The sequence below is a fragment of the Aethalodelphis obliquidens genome, unplaced genomic scaffold, assembly GCF_003676395.1.
Source record: "Aethalodelphis obliquidens isolate GAN/ISIS:26980383/991018 unplaced genomic scaffold, ASM367639v1 scaffold56, whole genome shotgun sequence".
Taxonomy (NCBI): Eukaryota; Metazoa; Chordata; class Mammalia; order Artiodactyla; family Delphinidae; genus Aethalodelphis; species Aethalodelphis obliquidens.
In genome coordinates this window covers 731,952-750,330 of record NW_020838000.1, presented here as the reverse complement: position 1 = coordinate 750,330, position 18,379 = coordinate 731,952, and the positions used below count along the sequence as shown (strand labels likewise).

Below are 18,379 nucleotides of genomic sequence, written 5' to 3'. Positions count from 1 at the left end.
ATAGCTACAGAGAAGATAGTTGTATTTTATTTCTTTTAATTTTTAAAAAATATTAATTTAATTATTTAATTTTATCTTTGGCTGTGTTGGGTCTTAGTTGCAGCACCCAGGATCTTCATTGAGGCATGCAGGATCTTTTGTTGTGGTGCGTGGGCTCATGGTTGCAGCACTTGGGCTTCTCTCGAGTTGTGGCATGCAGGTTCCAGGGTGCGTGGGCTCTGTAGTTTGTGGCACGCAGGCTTTCTAGTTGAGATGTGCGAGCTCAGTAGTTGAGGCGCACAGGCTTAGTTGCTCCGTGGCATGTGGGATCTTAGTTCCCTGACCAGGGATTGAACCCTTGTCCCCTGCATTGGAAGGTGGATTCTTTACCACTGGACCACCAGGGAAGTCCTGATAGTTGTATTTTGAAAATATGGAATATTGAATCATTTTGTGCCAAAATTTCTGATAACTTTGAGACAATAGGTAAATTTTTAGAAAAACAGATTGCCAAGATTGACTCAAAAGGAAATAAAGATTAATTAAATAACTGTTAAAGAGACTGAATTGGATTCTGAATCCTCTCCTTCTACCACTTTTGCCTAATGGTACCAATCATAGACGTTTTTATTTCATCAAACTTTCGAGAATAATCCCCTTTTATATAAATTGTTCCAGAGGGAAAACTTTCCAACTAATTTTAAGCTCATATAAACTTGATACCAAAATTGGACAGACTGTGTACGAAAAAAGATACACTGACTTACTCAGAGATGAAAAAATTCTAGATATCAGTAAATTAAATCTAGCAGTACATAAGACATCCTGACCAAATACATTTTATCCCAAGAATGGAAGATAGCTTAACTGTAGAAATTCCATTAATGTTACACACATCAATAATACACTGAAGGAGGAAAAAGAAAAAGATCGTCTTCAAAGATGCTGCTAAAATTCACAAATATTCATTATTAAAAATTCTTAGCAGCTAGAAAGTACTTCCTTTACTTGAAAAAAGATTATCAAGAATTCAAACATATGAAAACATCATAAATAATGCAGAAAATTTAGGTTAATTTCCATTAAATTAGGAATAAAATAAAGATGCCTCTATCATTATTATTATTAATTAGTGTCCTGGTGGTCCTACAGAATGCATTAGAGTAAGAAAAAGAAATTGGAAGTGTAAGGTTTGGAAAGGAAGAGAGAAAATTGCCAGATTTGCAGATGGTAAAATTGTTTAGTTAGAAAATCTAGCAGGATGTATTGACAATGTATTAAAGCTATTAAGAAAGTTCAGCAGATTTTCTGGATTTAAATCAATATTTTAAAATCAACAGTTTCCAATATTCCAAGAATAATCAGTTAGAAATATAGTGAAATTTTAAAATGACCCTAATCATAATAGCAAGAAAACTAGGAATATTTTTAGCAACACTGGGCAAGATCTTTGTGGAGAAAATTATAAGATTTATTCAAGGGCATAAACAAGTCCTAAATATATGGAAAAACAACATATTCATAGAGGGGAAGAGTCTATGTTTATCTGTTAGTTCAAAGTAATTCCAGTAAAAGTTATAATAGATTGTATGTGTGTGTATATTTGTGTATGGAACTTGACAAGTAATTCTTGTCATTCATATGGATGGATAAAAGGCCAAGAATAACCTACATAATTTTAAAGAAAAAATGATAGGCATTTTGATGTACCAAATATCAAGGTTTTTAAAGAGATTTTGCAATTAAAGCAATGTGGTATTGGTCAAGTATCACTGAAGTAGATCAAAGAAACAGCACAGAAGCCAGAAACACATCCATGCATAAATGAGAACTTTTCAGTGAGAGAGAAGCCATTGCACACCCCTGGCAAGAAACAGAACATACTATAAATTGTATGAAGGCAAAGGTTCCTAAATACGAAAAGTAAAACTTGTGGGGTAAAAAGGAGAATGTGGTTATGAGTGCAGGGTTGGGAATAATATTTTCACCGACTAAAGATGAAAAAATCAGAAGGAAAATATTGATCCATTTGACTAGATTAAAACTTTAAAAACATGTATAACAAAGGATACCATATGCAATTTAAAAACAAACACTAGACCAAGAGAAGAGGATATATACCTGAAAAATATATATAGTATGTATATCTATATACATCCAGAATGTGTAAAGAATTAAGAGGAAAAAAAAGTTGGTGAAGGATACGAGTCTTATAAATTTCAAAAACTTGGTTTTGAATGAAAAGAGCGAGGTATAGCATGATACCTTATAATGTCAATTTATAAGGTGTCATTCTGTACCTCGCTCTTTTTGTTTATTCCTGATGTCAATTACAGGTTTCTCCCGCTATCCAGAAGTAGAGCATTCCTATGAAACCTTTTGTAAGCCATAGGCTGAAATGGCATGTAGTTCCTGTTTTCAGTACCTGAAAGAAATCTGAAGAGAATTTTTGTTTTTATGACAAAAAGCCATTATTGTACTGATGTAGGTCTTAGGTAAAAGAAGTGGCTTAACGGGAAGTTTCAGAAAGTGGGGGATACCTGTATATAAAATTAAAATCATCCCCCAAACCTGTATATTGTTCACATGATTCACATGTGAATTAAAAGCATAAACGCATGGACTTAATGGCTAGTCACCTACTTCAGAAGAGCAATGTTTTGGAGGAAAGGAAAGAGAGAAAAAACCTAGGTAGAGTCACAAGGCATAATTCAACAGAATTCATAAATTTTAATCCTGAAGAGATAAAAGAGCTGAAGCAAAAAAAAAAAAAAAAAAACAATTAAAAACTGGCACTGCTTCTGAGTTAATAAAATGTTAATATGTTAATATTTGAGAAGTAACCATCCAAACACAGCTTTCAAATCTTTGGTTCTGAAGTTAGGTCTCAAGCTACATCTCAAAAGTAGCCAGACTGTCTGTAACCTGCAAGCCATAGGTTGCTTTTTTCTCATTGGCTCAGATCCCTACCTGCGTGAACTAGGTCTGTGAACTAGGTCCCCTTCTCCTTGTAGGGGCTAGCCCAGTTCGTACAGTTCTCATGGGACCAAGGCAAAATGTAGGAGTGCCTCTTATTGGTAGTCATGAGTGCGTGAAGCCAGAGAATCTGTATCAATTGAAAGAGCACCATGTGAATATGAATGACATTATGGCATTGGGCAGTGCACAGCCTGTGCAACTGTGCAGTGTAGCCTGTCTATGAGAGTGGTGTAGTGTCAAAGTTGGAAGAGAATGTCCAAACCTATTTCACACCAACCAACAAGGAAAGCCTGAGATGGGTTTAGGGAGCCGTAGAAATTCACCAGGAGCGAGAAGCAGCACGTGGAGGTGAGGGTTTGGGATGGAAACCTCACATAATACTGGGTTTCTGCTCTGCCTGTACTTCGTGGCGTGGTGCAAGGAACTGGATCCAGTTACAGGATCTGGAGTGGAATGAATACCTCTTCTCCTGTTCTGGCCTTCTATTCTGTGAGGTGGGAGCTGGGTTGAAATTTTCTTAAGATTGCTTTGTTACAGGACTTGAAGAATTAGACCATTGTAGCATATTCTGGAAGCAGAAGGCAGCTTTCCTCTCTAGACCTTCCAGCTGACATCCTTTCTGGAACTAGCCGTGATGTTTGTAAGGCTCTAGTATTTCTTCCACAGCTTTCTCAGAGGGGTCATCTAACATGGGCAGTGTCAGATGCTGGTGTGAGGGGTGGAGGCTTTTGGTAAGTAGGCAAGGTACAGCAGGGAAGAGTGAAAGATCAAAGTGGAGACAATGGAGTGATGGTTTGAGTTGGAAAGCTGTGCGTTTGCCCTCTTAAGCTACTGGAAACAGCTCCAGCCCAGGCAGCGGCATGAATGCCCCTCTTGGATGTGATCTCTGTAGCCATGGTTGCTAGATCCCTAATAGGGTCCCTTGGAGTGCCTGCAGCATTTGGGCATTGTCCTTTGGGAATGTACAACCAGATGTACTTGCCAGGGCAGCAGTGATTTATTTTGCTTGGTTAAGATGGAAGAGACTTGAACGGGATATTTGTTGGGCTGTGATGGACACTCTTGATCCCTCATTCCCAGGAGCAGTCATGGGTGGAGTCACCCTCTGGACACGTGTGGGCAGGGTTGTTGACTTTCCTATCCACTCCCCACTCTGGGAACCCTAGACCTCTCTGGTGATAGAAATGAGTAATCCCAGCCAGGCTACAGGTACCGACTGAAGAGCACCTGACTTTCCCAGACCTTGCTCTTCATTTTGAGGATTTCCTTCTAAGCACTGAGCCTGGAACAGAACTCATACACGGTGTGAGTATATCACCGTAGGACGCGTGGCTTGACTGTGACACCAACTTCTACTGGTCAGGGTTCTTGGCCTTCCCCAGTCAATAGAAATTGATAAGAGGCCAGACAAGAAATTCAAGCAAGGCCCCTGTGAGGGCCCCTACTGCAGCAGAGGGGAGCGAGAACCAGTAACGGTTTCCCTTGCTCGCTTGCTGGAGGAGGGGCGAGCTGGTTCCTTATACGAGGTGAGGGTAGGGGTGGGTCCAGGGGGTGGGGCCAGAGGTGTGGCTTAGATGGTTTGCCCACCCCTTTGGTGGTGGTGTGTGCAGGGGGCATGCGCAGTGCCCTGCTTTTGCTCCTGACTCCCTGCTTTTGCTCCCACCTCTTCAGAAGTGGCAGTTGGGTTTTTTGATCTTTTTGTATCTTGTCCAAAGATTTGCCCCAACTGTGCATGCAGTTATTTTTAGTCCCTTATAGTTTCTTCGTGTTTTGTTGCTGGAGCAGACGTTTGTCCAGGTGCCAGCACCACAGCAAAGGGTCCCAGGTCCCATGTCCCAGCCTGTCTCACAGCCAGAGTTAGCAGAAGAAAGATGTATGCAGAAACTGGGAGATCTTCTCAGCCCCGCTGCAAGGGGACATTTTTGCACTCAGGTCAGGCTCTCTCCCCATTTTAACATCATTCTCTGCCTTGTAGCATAAACTCCTCCCAGACCTTCCTCCAAAGGGAAGCGAACTGTGTGGTCCAGCTCCTAAAAACTCTGTTTTATATATATATATATATATATATATAATGCTGTTTCCATAAGGTGAGGATCCTTATCGTAATGACAGCTAGAAATGGAATCTACCTGGAGCACTTAAACTTTATTGGGTTATTGTTTTATGGTTAAAATGATGTTCTTTTTCTTCCCCTGTTTTGTCTCTCTTCTACCACCAGGTTTGACTCACTTTAACAACAATTTCTTTCAAATTTAGTCATTTAACTCATTTGTTTTAGCTAGGCTTATGCCCTATTCCAGATTCTCTTTCTGATCAACATTTCACCCTTATAACATCTACCCACCTTTTATAAGTGTTCTTTGAAATTTTTATCTTATGAAAAGGATCCAATTTGTGATTTTTTCCCCATGTTTTTCTTGCTTCATTTTTCTTTCGTGTTACTTTGCTGCCTTAATACACAACTATCACAGGAATAGCTATATCCTCTATTATTAAAACTCCTCTCACTAAACCATGTAAACCTGCAACCTCTAATCCTTTCTTTCCAGGGTAACCGTCTCTTAACCGGGCCCAGGTGCTGGATTCAGAAATAACATTTTCCCACTGCCAGGTAGAGCTGTGACCTATTTCCTCATCCCATTGTTCTAAGGGTTGCCATGTTACCACGTCCTTTGTGATTCATTGGCTGCTCTAATTATAAATCTGTGCTATTCCTGTAATAGACACCAAGTCTCAGGGTACATCTCTGTATGCCACATCCTGGATATCTCTTCCTTCAGGGACCACTTCTCTTCTCTTATGTGGGAACGTGGATGTGGGAAGCACCCATCCCAAGAAAGCTTGTTCTCTACATCTCTGTCTTGACCGAAATAATTCCATGTGCAGTTTTCAAATGTGTCCCTCCTGGGGCAATCCAAGACCTAATATCAAAATCATTACCCTAATTTCTAGCTGAAGGACTTTCTTTCCCTCTCTCTCCCATTTACTTTTTTGGCTGCTCTGTGCAGCTTGTGGGATCTTAGTTCCCCAACCGCGGATTGAACCCAGGGCCCTGGCAGTGAAAGCACCAGGTCCTAACCACTGGACCGCCAGGGCAGTCCCCCTTTTTCCCTCTCTAATGTAAGCCACATTACAACACGTTCCTGATCATTGAACCCGTTGCCACTTCTCTATATTTCTTTTTTTTTAAATTGAAGTATAATTGATTTACAATGTTTGGTAATTTCTGCTGTACAGTAAAGTGACTCAGCCACACACACATGTATGTTCTTTTCTATATTCTTTTCCATTATGGTACCACTTTCCTGTATTTCCTGGTTTGATCCCAGACAACTCAGCATGTAACCTGTATAAACAGGACTCCACAGCCCTATGGGCATCAGTCCCTAATGGCTCTCCCACAGCTTTGCAGATCATGTACCCCAAGTACATGGTAGCCTGGGCTACCATGGTTCACTTCTAGGAAACATGACCAGCACCAAACACGTTACTCAGCTCTGGGAGATTCTCTTTATACTGCATGCCACCACCGTGGGCAGAGGCCTTGGATTTCAAATATAAGAACTCAGCAGAATCAAAGTCCTGCCGATACCAGAGAAGAAGTAAATAGATTTTTAAAAATATTAATTTCACATTGAATCTTGAATACATTTTCCCTATAGATGAGGTGAAATTCCCCATTAACCTCCATCCCCAGTACCCCACTAACTCCCCAGTTTTAACAATGGTCATCTTTTTTTTAATTTTGGTGTATATTTCCAGATCTTTGTCTATACATTTTTATACTTCAGCATATTACCCGTAAATAATGAATACTATCATTCTGCATTTTGCTGTTTTTTTCTTTAACCTAATAACATGCTGTCTTAGTTTGCTAGGGCTGCCATAACAAAACACTGCAGACTGGGTGGCTTAAACAACAGAGATTTATTTTCTCACGGTTCTGGAGGATTGAAGTCCAAGGTCAAGGTTTGCTTTCTCCTGAGGCCTCTCTCCTTGGCTCGCAGTTGGCTGCCTTCCTCCTGTGACCTCACAGGGTCCCACACACTGTGTGCACTTATCCCTGGTGTCTGTGTATGCTAGTCTCCTCTGCTTGTAAAGACAGTAGGCGGTGTGGGTTAGGGCCTACCCTAACAGCCTCATTTCCACTTAATCACATTTTTAAAGGCTCTATTCCAAATAGTCATATTCTGAGGTACTAGGGGTTAGGGATTCTTTTTATTATTTAAAATTTTTTTTGTTTATTTTAATTTTTAATTTAATTTTTTTATATTGGAGCATAGTTGATTTACAGTGTTGTGTTAGTTTCAGATGTACAGCAAAGGGATTCAGCCATACATATACATATATCCATTCTTTTTCAGATTCTTTTCCCATTTAGATTATTACAGAATATTGAGTAGAGTTCCCTGTGCTATACAGTAGGTCCTTGTTGATTATCTGTTTTATATAGAGTAGTGTGTATATGTTGACACCAAACTCCTAATTTATCCCTACCCCCGACCTTTCTCCTTTGGTAGCCATAAGTTTGTTTTCAAAGTCTGTGAGTCTGTTTCTATTTTGTAATTAAGTTCATTTGTATAATTTTTTTGGATTCCACATATAAGTGATATTATATGATATTTGTCTTTGTCTGACTTACTACACTTAGTATGATAACCTCTAGGTCCATCCATGTTGCTGCAAATGGCATTATTTCATTCTTTTTTTATGGCTGAGTAGTATTCCATTGCTACTAGAAATGCTACTAAAAGTAGCATTACTAGTTGTAGATAAAGAAGATGTGGAATACTACTGTACTAATAGTATTCCACATCTTCTTTATCTGTTCATCTGTTGATGGACATTTAGGTTGCTTCCATGTCCTGGCTATTGTAAATAGTGCTGCAATGAACATAGGGGTGCATGTGTCTTTTCAAATTATGCTTTTCTCTGGATATATGCCCAGGAGTGGGATTGCTGGATCATATTGTAGCTCTATTTTCAGTTTACTAGGGGTTAGGGCTTCTTTATATGGATTTAGGTGGTTGGTGGTGGCATAATTTAACACTTAATGCATGCCTTTGCTGATTTTTCCATGTTAGAACTTAAAGATTATGTTAGTCATAATTAGATTCAAGCGATAGGAACCACGAAATAAATGGCTTAAGAATATAAGAATTTATTTTTCCACCCACTTACAAAGTGGAGAGAGAGTCAACCCAGGGTTGGTCTCGTATTCCCTGGTGTCAGAAATGCAGTCTCCGGGACTTCCCTGGTGGCACAGTGGTTAAGAATCTGCCTGCCCATGCAGGGGACAAGGGTTTGATTCCTGGTCCGCCAGGATCCCACATGTCATGGAGCAACTAAGCCCATGCACCACAACTACTGAAGCCTGTGCTCCTAGAGCCCGTGCTCCACAACAAGAGAAGCCACCGCAATGAGAAGCCCGTGCACCACAACAAAGAGTAGACCCCGCTCACTGCAACTAGAGAAAGCCCATGTGCAGCAATGAAGACCCAACACAGCCAAAAATAAATAAATAAAGTTTTAAAAAGTGCAGGCTCCTTCCAGCTTGTTGCCCCTGCAGTGTGATACAATCCTTGTCAAAATCAGCTATGATCCAAGACAGCTCAGAATGCCAGCCACTTTGCCTGAATTCACAGTCAGCTGGAAGGAGGTGCTTTAAGAGCCATCCCTGTAGTTATGGACATCACTCATACTTGTGTACCATTGGCTAGAACCTAGTCACATTGTCTACCTAACTGTACAGGAAACATATCTGCCAGGTGTGATGAGCACACTCCCAGCTAAATAAGAAGACAAGGCTGTTCTTATCTTCTTTACTGATAAAGAAGTTAAGAACAAGCATTAGGGAAAACTAGCAATGAAATATAACTATTTTCTGGATGGCTGAGTGGTTTGGGTGTTTGATACCTTTTTGAGAAGAAAGCAACTGGAGTACAGAAGAGGGAGAAGAATTTCTAGTTTTTGCTGTGATTTCCAGAAATCTCTGGCCATTCTTGACTATTGTGTCAAACAGCTCCCATATACCCTCGCAAGTTCACCTCCATCTTTTCCCTCACCCCACTCTCTGCCTGGGGAGGCGGCTTGTGTGGATTATACCCACGAGTTCCTTTGCCTTCTGGCTTCCAATTGGGTTGACCCAGAAGGAAGCCCTGATACAATCAGAGGGAGTGTGGAGAGTGAGGTCAGAGATTTTTGACACTTGGATTCCTCCCTGTGAGACGGCCTCAGGCTGGCTGTGTCCCATGAGTAAAATCATTGCACTTATTTTCTTTCTTTCTTTTATTTTTCCTTTCCAATCTGGATACCTTTTATTTCTTTTCCTTGCCTGATTGCACTGGCTAAAATCTCCAGTGCAATGTTTTTGTTGTTATTTTTTGTTTTTGTTTTCAGCTTTATTTATTTATTGAAGTGTAGTTGATTTACAATGTTGTCACTGCACTTTTGAAGGCCTCCTTGTCTACATGGCTTCTTCCCTTTGTCCCTTTTCCCCTTTAGGCCTATGAGTGGTACCTGCTTATCTGATCTTACCAGCTCTAAGTTATTACACTACCTCTTGAGGTTTCCTTACACTTCAACCCATATGTGTATAAATACACACACACACACACACACACACACACATACACACACACACAAAGTTATCCAATTTGACAGGGTCAAGTAATTCCTGTGAAAAGCTTGACTAATAAAAATACTGAGGCTTGAGGTAGTAGTTCTCTGGTATTCCAGTAGCAACCTTATTTTATGCTGTGTGAGATTTCCACCCGGTTCTTGTCATTCTTTTTGGCCCACTTGTTTTACCTCTGGGGATCACTTTGGTCATCTCCAAAGTAAGAAACTACCTAGATCAGTGGTTCTCAAACTTGAGTGTGCACCAAAATAACCTGGAGGGCTTGTTAAAACACAGATTGATGGACCCCCACCTCGAAGTTTCTAATTCGGTGGGTCTGGGATAGGACCAAGAACGTACACTTCTGACAAGTTCCCAGGTGATCCTGCTGCCGCTGCTGCCAAGACCTCACTCTGTGGAACCCTGGTCTAGAAGATGGTCTCTAAGACCTGATCCACTTCAGTATTCAGGGACCTCTGATCAGCCAGTGTGGCATCGCTCTGCTTTACTGTTCTCGTGGATGAAATGGTTCTACTTGTTGTCTTTTGGAGGAATCCTCCCAGTAATAGCTACCATAGATGCTGGCCATAGCCATCTGAATCAGATGGCCATCATGTTGAATTATTTAGCAAATAATAGAAACTGGGTCAAAGCATACACACTTGGAGAAATAAAGTCATCAATGCCAGGCCCACTTTTACAGCACACATTCAAGGATTTCCCATTTGTGTCATTCCTTAATAGATTTCAATATCCAAATGTTTTCATTCGTCTCTCATTTTCACATTCGGCTTGCCTCTGAATTTTACATTTGGTCAAAAGTATGTGACAATTGGTGAATATGTCTTAGCCGTCTGCTAGAGTATTAGTTTGCAGACTGAGATCTGTACTCGATTTTTCTTCTCTGCCCAACAACTCCTATTATAGTTCTCAGCCTATGTTAGGTAGTCAGTAGTGTTAAAGAATAAAACATATATAATGCCATTCAAGGAACCTTCTCAGGCCAGTTGGATAAACTGTCCAGAGAGGCAATCTTTTATTTTGTTTTAGTATACTGATGTCTCAACCTGTCATGCACATTGACTTATATTGTGCATTTTTTCAATAATGATGGAATTCTCAGTAAGCTGTGTGTTTCATATCTGCTGGGGGATTTGCAAGTTATTCAATCCCTGGACATTACATCAAACCACTGCCAATCCGAGCTCATTCATGTGAATTTCCTACTGACAGTGAGCTCAGTGCCAGCCTCTTAGATTTCCGCCAGTCTCTAACAGCGTGGACAGTTATTTATATGTTGATCCATTGAAGGATAAATAAGAAGACATATACAAATAGGAGGGATGGAGGTAGGCAAATGGCAGAGTGGTGTTTTGTTTGTTTTTGTTTTTACATATATCCACTCTTTTTTAGATTCTTTGCCCATGCGGTCATTACACAGTATTCAGTAGAGTTCCCTGTGCTATACAGTAGGTCCTTATTAGTTATCTATTATATATATAATAATGCATATATATTAATCCCAATCTCCCAATTTATTCCTCCCCGACACCTTACCCCCTTGGTAACCATAAATTTATTTTTTACATCTGTCACTCTGTTTCTGTTTTGTAAATAAGTCCATTTGTACCTTTTTTTAAAAAATTTCACATATAAGCTATATTATATGATATCTGTCTTTTTCTGTCTGACTTACTTCACTCAGTATGACATTCTCTAGGTCCATCCATGTTGATGCAAATGACATTATTTCATTTTGTTTATGGACAGACTGTCTTTTGATTTCCAGTTTCTAAAATCTGTGGTCTTGGAAACCAAGTAGACAGACCTGTGGTTTATTAAACCAGACTGAATCCTACAGGAGAGGTTTTAATAACCCAAACTCGAAATACCTCTGGGTTTGTTGCGGACAGGGCTCTGACAGGATCTGGTCTGGAGCTGTATCTGGAGCCACAATCCGAGTGGCCCAGGATAGCATTCTGAGGTATATTTCCTTGCTCCTTGCCTCCCTTTCTCTTCCTTCTAAGGTAGGATTGTAAAAAATTCCACTTCACCAAGAATAATTCTGGATTTGGTTGCAAGGAAAGAATAGCATTTTAACTTGCTTAGAAAAAAGAGGCATCTATTACAGGATCTTATTCATCCATTCAGGAAATATGTAGTGAATGCGTACTTTGTGCCAGGCATTGTTCTAGATGCTAGGGATACATTAGTACATAAAAACATATAGAATCCCTGCTGTCATAGAACTAATGATAATCCCATGCCATCACCAAAAGGCAGGGTTGAGGCTGGACCTCCAGAACCAGGACTCAAATCCCATCATGTCTTTCTTTGTTTTTGCTTCTGCTCTTGTCACTGTGCTCCTGCAAAGAGCATCCAAGCCTCCCATCTGATGCCTTTGCCATTAGAGAAGATCCACCCCTCTCCCTTCATTCTTAGCGTGAAAAATTCTCTCATTGGCCTGGCTTGGGTCACATGTCTAAGTCACATGTATATTTCCTGACCTATCAATTGTGGCCAGTTGATATCTATAATTGACTCTCCTCACATCAGTGTTGGGATTGGAGGAGGAACACTTCTTCCAAAGAAGGGGGATGCTATTTCTTAAAGGAGGGTGTAGTGCTATTTCTTAAAGGAGGGTGTAGTGCTATTTCTTAAAGGGGGGTGTAGTGCAGATAAAATAGTAGCAGTCTATTATGACATCCTCTTATGCTACTTTTTACTACATTCCTTTTTAAATTAAGGTTAGTGTGGACATGATTTATATTCCCCAATATATTCCCAAGACCCTCAAGGACAAAGATTGTTTCATTCACCTGTGTTTTCTTCTAATCAGGTAGCATGAAACCTTGTTCATATAATAGAAGCTTCATAAATGACTGACATTAATAAGTGGCCTTGAGTTGTTCAAATATCTCCACCATCTTGGGACACATTAAGAATTATAATGCAAGCTAATATTTATTGAGCACTTACGCTGTGTCAGGTGGTGCACTAAGTACTTTGTAACTATTCTATCATTTAATCTGTACAGCAACTCTATGCTGTAGATACATTTAAAAAATATTATTTCCACATTGAAACTAAGGCTTGGAAAAGTTAAGTAAACTTTTAAAAGTTACATAAAGTTACACTCTTCCTTGTTAGTATATCTAGATCCGCCTCATTTTTTTAATCAGTTACATAGCATTCTTTAGGTATTTTATGATGTATTTTGCCATTTCCATAGATGGATGCAGACTGTTTTCATTGTGGAACTCGGACTGAGGTTTGAGCTCAGGAATCTCTGACTTTTAAGAATCTGCACCAAATCAATCTGCTGTAGCTTTCTGGTGCTCTTTGGGAAAGTTGTAATTTTATTTCTTTTATCCCAACAGGTGCCTACATGCCGTTCTTCACTCTTTGCTATTTTAGCACGGTGATTAAAAAGCACAGACATAGAGAACAAGATGTATGGATACCAAGGGGGAAAGGGGTGGGGTGGGAGGAATTGGGAGACTGGGATTAACACACATACATTGTTGATACTATGTATAAAATAGACAACTGATGGGAACATGCTGTATAGCACAGGGAACTCTACCTAATGCACTGTGGTAACCTATAGGGAAGTCCAAAAGGGAGGGGATATCTATATGTGTATGGCTGATTCATTTTGTTGTGCAGTGGAGGCTAACACAACATTGTAAAGCAACCATACTCCAACAGAAATTAATTTAAAAAAAGCGTAAGACGTTTCTCTTGTCTGTTCGTACTCTGGAAGAAACACGCTGAGGGGTGCCCAAGGAGGCGTGTGAAAAGGTGCTCATTGAAGAGTTTTCATAAGAGCAGATAACTATAAAAAACTTGTGTCTGCCAATGGAAGATGGCAAAATACATAGTAAAATTCACAAGAAATACTATGCATTGATCAAAAAGATTGAGGCAGGTCTGTTTGTATGAGCATGGAAAGTTCCATATCCCATGATCAGTAAACAAAAACAACATTCAGAAAAGTATATATAATATGATTCCACTTGTGAAACACAAACACCACAAAATACCTGTGTCTAATGTGTATGTGCTGGAGACAAGGGATCAAAAACCCAGGCAAACTAGCAGGAGTTTGAGGCAAGAGCCTGGTTTGGGTCAAAGGTCAAAGAGAACTTTAGGCATTTATATAATGATCTAATTTTCTAGCAAAGAGAGTATTTTTCAACTGTTCCTGTTACTTATTTAAAATAATATAGAAGAACTTAGAAGTTTTGTCAGAGTTTTGTTAATGAGCACACCAGTGAGACCTTAGGGCCTATATTAGCAAGAATTATTTAAGACAGATATTGGTTGAGTCAGAGTTTTCTTCTGAATCAGGTTGACACTTGGAAAACTATACCAATCTTACATTCTTAGGTTAAAATAGCCGATCAAAGGAAATGGGAGAAAAGGCAGTTTTCCTCTACCAAACAGTATAGATTTGTCATTCATAAGCATATAGCTCTCTCCTTGGAGACTCTGTAACCCAGTGGAACAGATGAGGAAAACTCAGGATGTTCACTTGTGACATTTTCTCCAGCCAGTGTTGTAGTTTTAAGCCATGTGGACAGATCCGCATGCTAAAGAGCTTCTTTTTTTTTTTCTTCAATAGAAAATGAAATGTTATTTTAGGACTTTTTTCCTTTAATTATCTGTTTAATTTATTGGTTATCCACTGGCTTCTCTCTTTGGTGTGGATCTGTAGTTTTCTCTAGTACTTCTGGGAATTTTAATCTAATTTTTTTCATTTGCTCCAATTTATATTTCCCAAAGCTTATGTCTCTAATTGATTTTTGGTGTGAGTTTTGCACCTCTGTGATTTTTGTACTAGGTTTTCCTAGTGTGGCTGTTAGGAATATTGGCAAAGATGCCTCACAACTGAATAAAGACAAACACATTTATTGACTTAGCACGGCTTTTTCTCACTTCAGCCCCATTTCCCAGCGGTCCTACTTGGCATTTTGAAACCATCTGATGATTCAAAGGCCCTTTGAAGTAAGCTGAAATCATTAAAATGAATCTAAAAATCTGTTGGCATTTCCACAGCAGTTTCTTAACTCTATTGTGCAGTTCCAATCCTCCGCTAAAACCTCAACTCTAGATGCAATTTTCCAGGCAAGACCAACCCTGAAATTACCTTTTTTTTGAGGAGGAGGAGGATGCCAAGGTGGGAAGGTGCTTTCTGGCAGCCTGGCGCTGCCATCTCCAGCCGTGAATTCTTGCAGGGGTTTCACATTTCCTGTTTGCAGCTCCATCCTTCCCCTCACATTGGCTCTACTGTGTGAAAATGGAAGCTGGCAAACACCACAGGATTCTAATAAGTTTCTCAGTATTGCAAGCTGTGTGACTTTCCTTACTGTGGAACAAGGTAGCAAAATGAAGCTAAACAACAAACACGTTTCCATCAACAAAATCTGTAAAACTGCGATGTAAACTTCAGCTCCAGAAGCCTTAATTTAGCCCACTTGAGAAACTCACCTCCTGCTTCTTTACTTTGGAGAAGACAAATTTATTTCTCCTTTTTCGATTTCTCTTACTTGCTAAAAAGGCTGATGGGTTTCTAGCACAGAAAATATTTTAATAGAAGGACTTTGACCCCTTTTTCCTTCTTAGGACGTACATGGCTAACGGGCTTTAGGCAGAAGAATGAACAAAATGAGCACAGGACAAAATATATTTCATAAGAATGTCTATTCTTGGAGAGTTTTCCTCCCAAGGAACGTACTCATAACAGTTACTTTATAAAAGAGGTAGATTCAATGATCACTGAATTAATTGAAGTTCAAAAAATGCTATTACATTTATTGAATAAAAAGAGATGCAAAAATATCTTAATGAAGCCAGATGTGGTGTGAATTCTGGGCATTCATGCAAAGACTGTATAAAATAAAAGTGTATACATAAGAATATGGTTTTGAAGAACAATGAACTTGCACTAAGTTATCTCAGCCAGCACTTCCATTAAATGATAGAAATTTGTTTAAGAGGTAGAAGTGACTAAAAGCACCTGCTAAAGGTCATCTTGTTTGGGAGGTTTTTCTCCACTTCTCTATGGTCACACCATCCTTCGTGCACCTTTGGTATTTCCTTAACACCTGTGTTAGGCCTTTATAACAAATGTCATAGACTGTGTGGCTTAAACAACAGACATTTATTCTCACAGTCCTGGGGGCTGAAGTCGAAGATCAAGTCACCACTGATTTGGTTCCTGGTGAAGGATCTCCCATACTCCTTGCTCATTCTGCTGCTCCGGATTATTCCTTATACACATCAAATGAGATATGCCCCAGGGCCTTTGCACTTGCTGTTCCCTCTGTCTGGGTGCTCTTTACTTGAGCACTGCTGGCTCCCTCACTGTTTTCAAGTTTCCATTCAAATGTCATCTGATCACTCTGTCTCTTTATTCTCCCATTTTTCTCTAGTTCCTTTCCCTAATTAATCTTTCTCCGTAGCACAGATCGCAACCTGATTATCATTACTTATTCATACAGGTATTGTCTTATTTCTCCTATTGGAATGTCAGCTCCATCAGGGCAGAGTTTTTGTCCTATTCACCACAGTAATCTCAGAATCTAGAACAGCACCTGGCACTGTTATGAAAAGGAAAGAAAGACACCCTTTTCACGAAGATGGCGCTGACGGCGAAGAAGGAAACCCCGCCCCTCTCAAAACTGCAGCCAAAGCAAAGGCTTTGAAGGCCAAGAAAGCAGTGTCGAAAGGCGTCCACAGCCACAAAAAAAAAAAATCCAGATGTCACCCACCTTCCGGCAGCCCAAAGCGTTGCAGGAGGCAGCCCAGATATCCTCAAAAGAGCGCCCCTGGGAGAAACAGGCTTGACCACTATGCCATCATTAAGTTCCCCCTCACCACCCAGTCAGCCATGAAGAAGAGAGAAGACAGCAACACACTTGTGTTCGTTGTGGTTGTCAACACCAACAAGCACCAGATTAAACAGGCTGTGAAAAATCTCTATGACATTGACCCGGCCAAGGTCAATGCCCTGATCAGGCCTGATGGAGAGAAGGCATATGGTCCACTGGTTCCTGACTATGATGCTTTGGATGTTGCCAACAAAATTGGGGTCATCTAAGCTGAGTCCAGCCAGCTCATCCTAAATATGAAAATTTTCACTCTTGAAAGAAAGAGAGGAAGGAAGGAAGGGAAGAAGGAAAGAAAGAGGCACATTTCCAGCCTACTTAGAATGACAGGTGATCTGATCTGATAAACATCATCTGGTGGAAATTATGGTCATTTTGATGATGAAGAAAAAAAGAAGTGGTTCTATGTTAAGAGATTCTTTCTTGGACTTTGTGAAAGACTCAGAAACTATCTTTTCCTCAAGTGGAGTTTCTTTCTTCATGGATATTAGCAGCATGAATTTAATTGGCAAAATGTTAATGGAGGTAAATGCGCATTTCTTTTAAATAGTAAAAGAAAATTCTTTGAGCCTTTTGTTTTTTATTGCTTGTGCCTTGCCAAATGTCTCTGCATAACCTCCAGCCTTGGGTGATGGCGATTAGGAGGACTTGGTGGTGTGGCCTGGAGCTAAAGCTGTAGGTGATATGAAGTCATCCCAAGAGAGCTGGTGTCCTCAGGGGTTTATGATCTGGGTGCAGAGAACAGACGTTCACTTGCAGCATCTAAGACAGTGCATGTAGGATGCAGAACTAAGATGAATCCTGCAGTTTAAAAATACTGCAGAGGGCTTCCCTGGTGGCGCAGTGGTTGAGAGTCCGCCTGCCGATGCAGGGGACACGGGTTCGTGCCCCCGTCCAGGAAGATCCCACATGCCGCGGAGCTGCTGGGCCTGTGAGCCACGGCCGCTGAGCCTGTGCTCTGCAACGGGAGAGGCCACAACAGTGAGAGGCCCGCATACCCCAAAAAAGAAAAGAAAAATACTGTAGAGATTTAGAGGAAAATCATGCCTGTAGGCCAGAAACATAAGAAAGCCTTGTAAGGAAGATAGGATTTGCACCACGTCAGGAAGGTAAGATAAGACCCTGCTGGCACAGGGGTAGGGAGCATGGCTGGCATAATTCAATTGCTGATGTGTTTGAGGGACCAGGAGGCCAGGGTGCTATTTCCATGGCTGTCGCATTGGAGTGGAAGCAATTGCTTGCTTCTCCATCTACTTTAGAAGTACCACATTGCACAGTGGACCTTGGCCATCTGACTTTCTTTTCAACTTGGGCAATCAAGTTGGAGCTTTTCTAGTCTGAGACTTTTTTGCCCTTGAGCAAAAGCACTCACTCTAAATCACAAGACCCTCCCTTTTCTAGGAGTAGACTGTCTCAGGTATGTGATATTGGCTGCCATCCTCCATATTTACTTTGGAACTTTACTGCCACTGATGGAAAAAGTAAAATAACAGTGTTCTTTTCTGTGTGTGTCTTTTTTTTTTAATTGAAGTATAGTTGATTTACAATGTTGTGTAAATTACTGCTGTACAGCAAAGTGATTCAGTTACACATATATACATTCTTTTTCATATTCTTTTCCGGATATTGAATATAGTTCTCTGTGCTATACAGTAGGACCTGGTTGTTCATCCATTCTCTATATAAAAGCTAACATCTGGGCTTCCCTGGTGGCGCAGTGGTTGAGAGTCCGCCTGCCAATGCAGGGGACACAGGTTCGTGCCCTGGTCCAGGAGGATCCCACATGCCGCGGAGCAGCTGGGCCCGTGAGCCATGGCCGCTGAGCCTGCGTGTCCGGAGCCTGTGCTTCGCAACAGGAGAGGCCACAACAGTGAGAGGTCCGCGTACCGCAAAAAAAAAAAAAAAAAAA

General features: G+C 40.5%; 1 pseudogene; it reads left to right on the top strand.

The window, feature by feature from the left end:
* Positions 1–15,038: 15,038 nt before the first annotated feature.
* On the top strand, positions 15,039–17,351 carry LOC113609328 (60S ribosomal protein L23a pseudogene; annotated as a pseudogene).
* Positions 17,352–18,379: the final 1,028 nt, after the last annotated feature.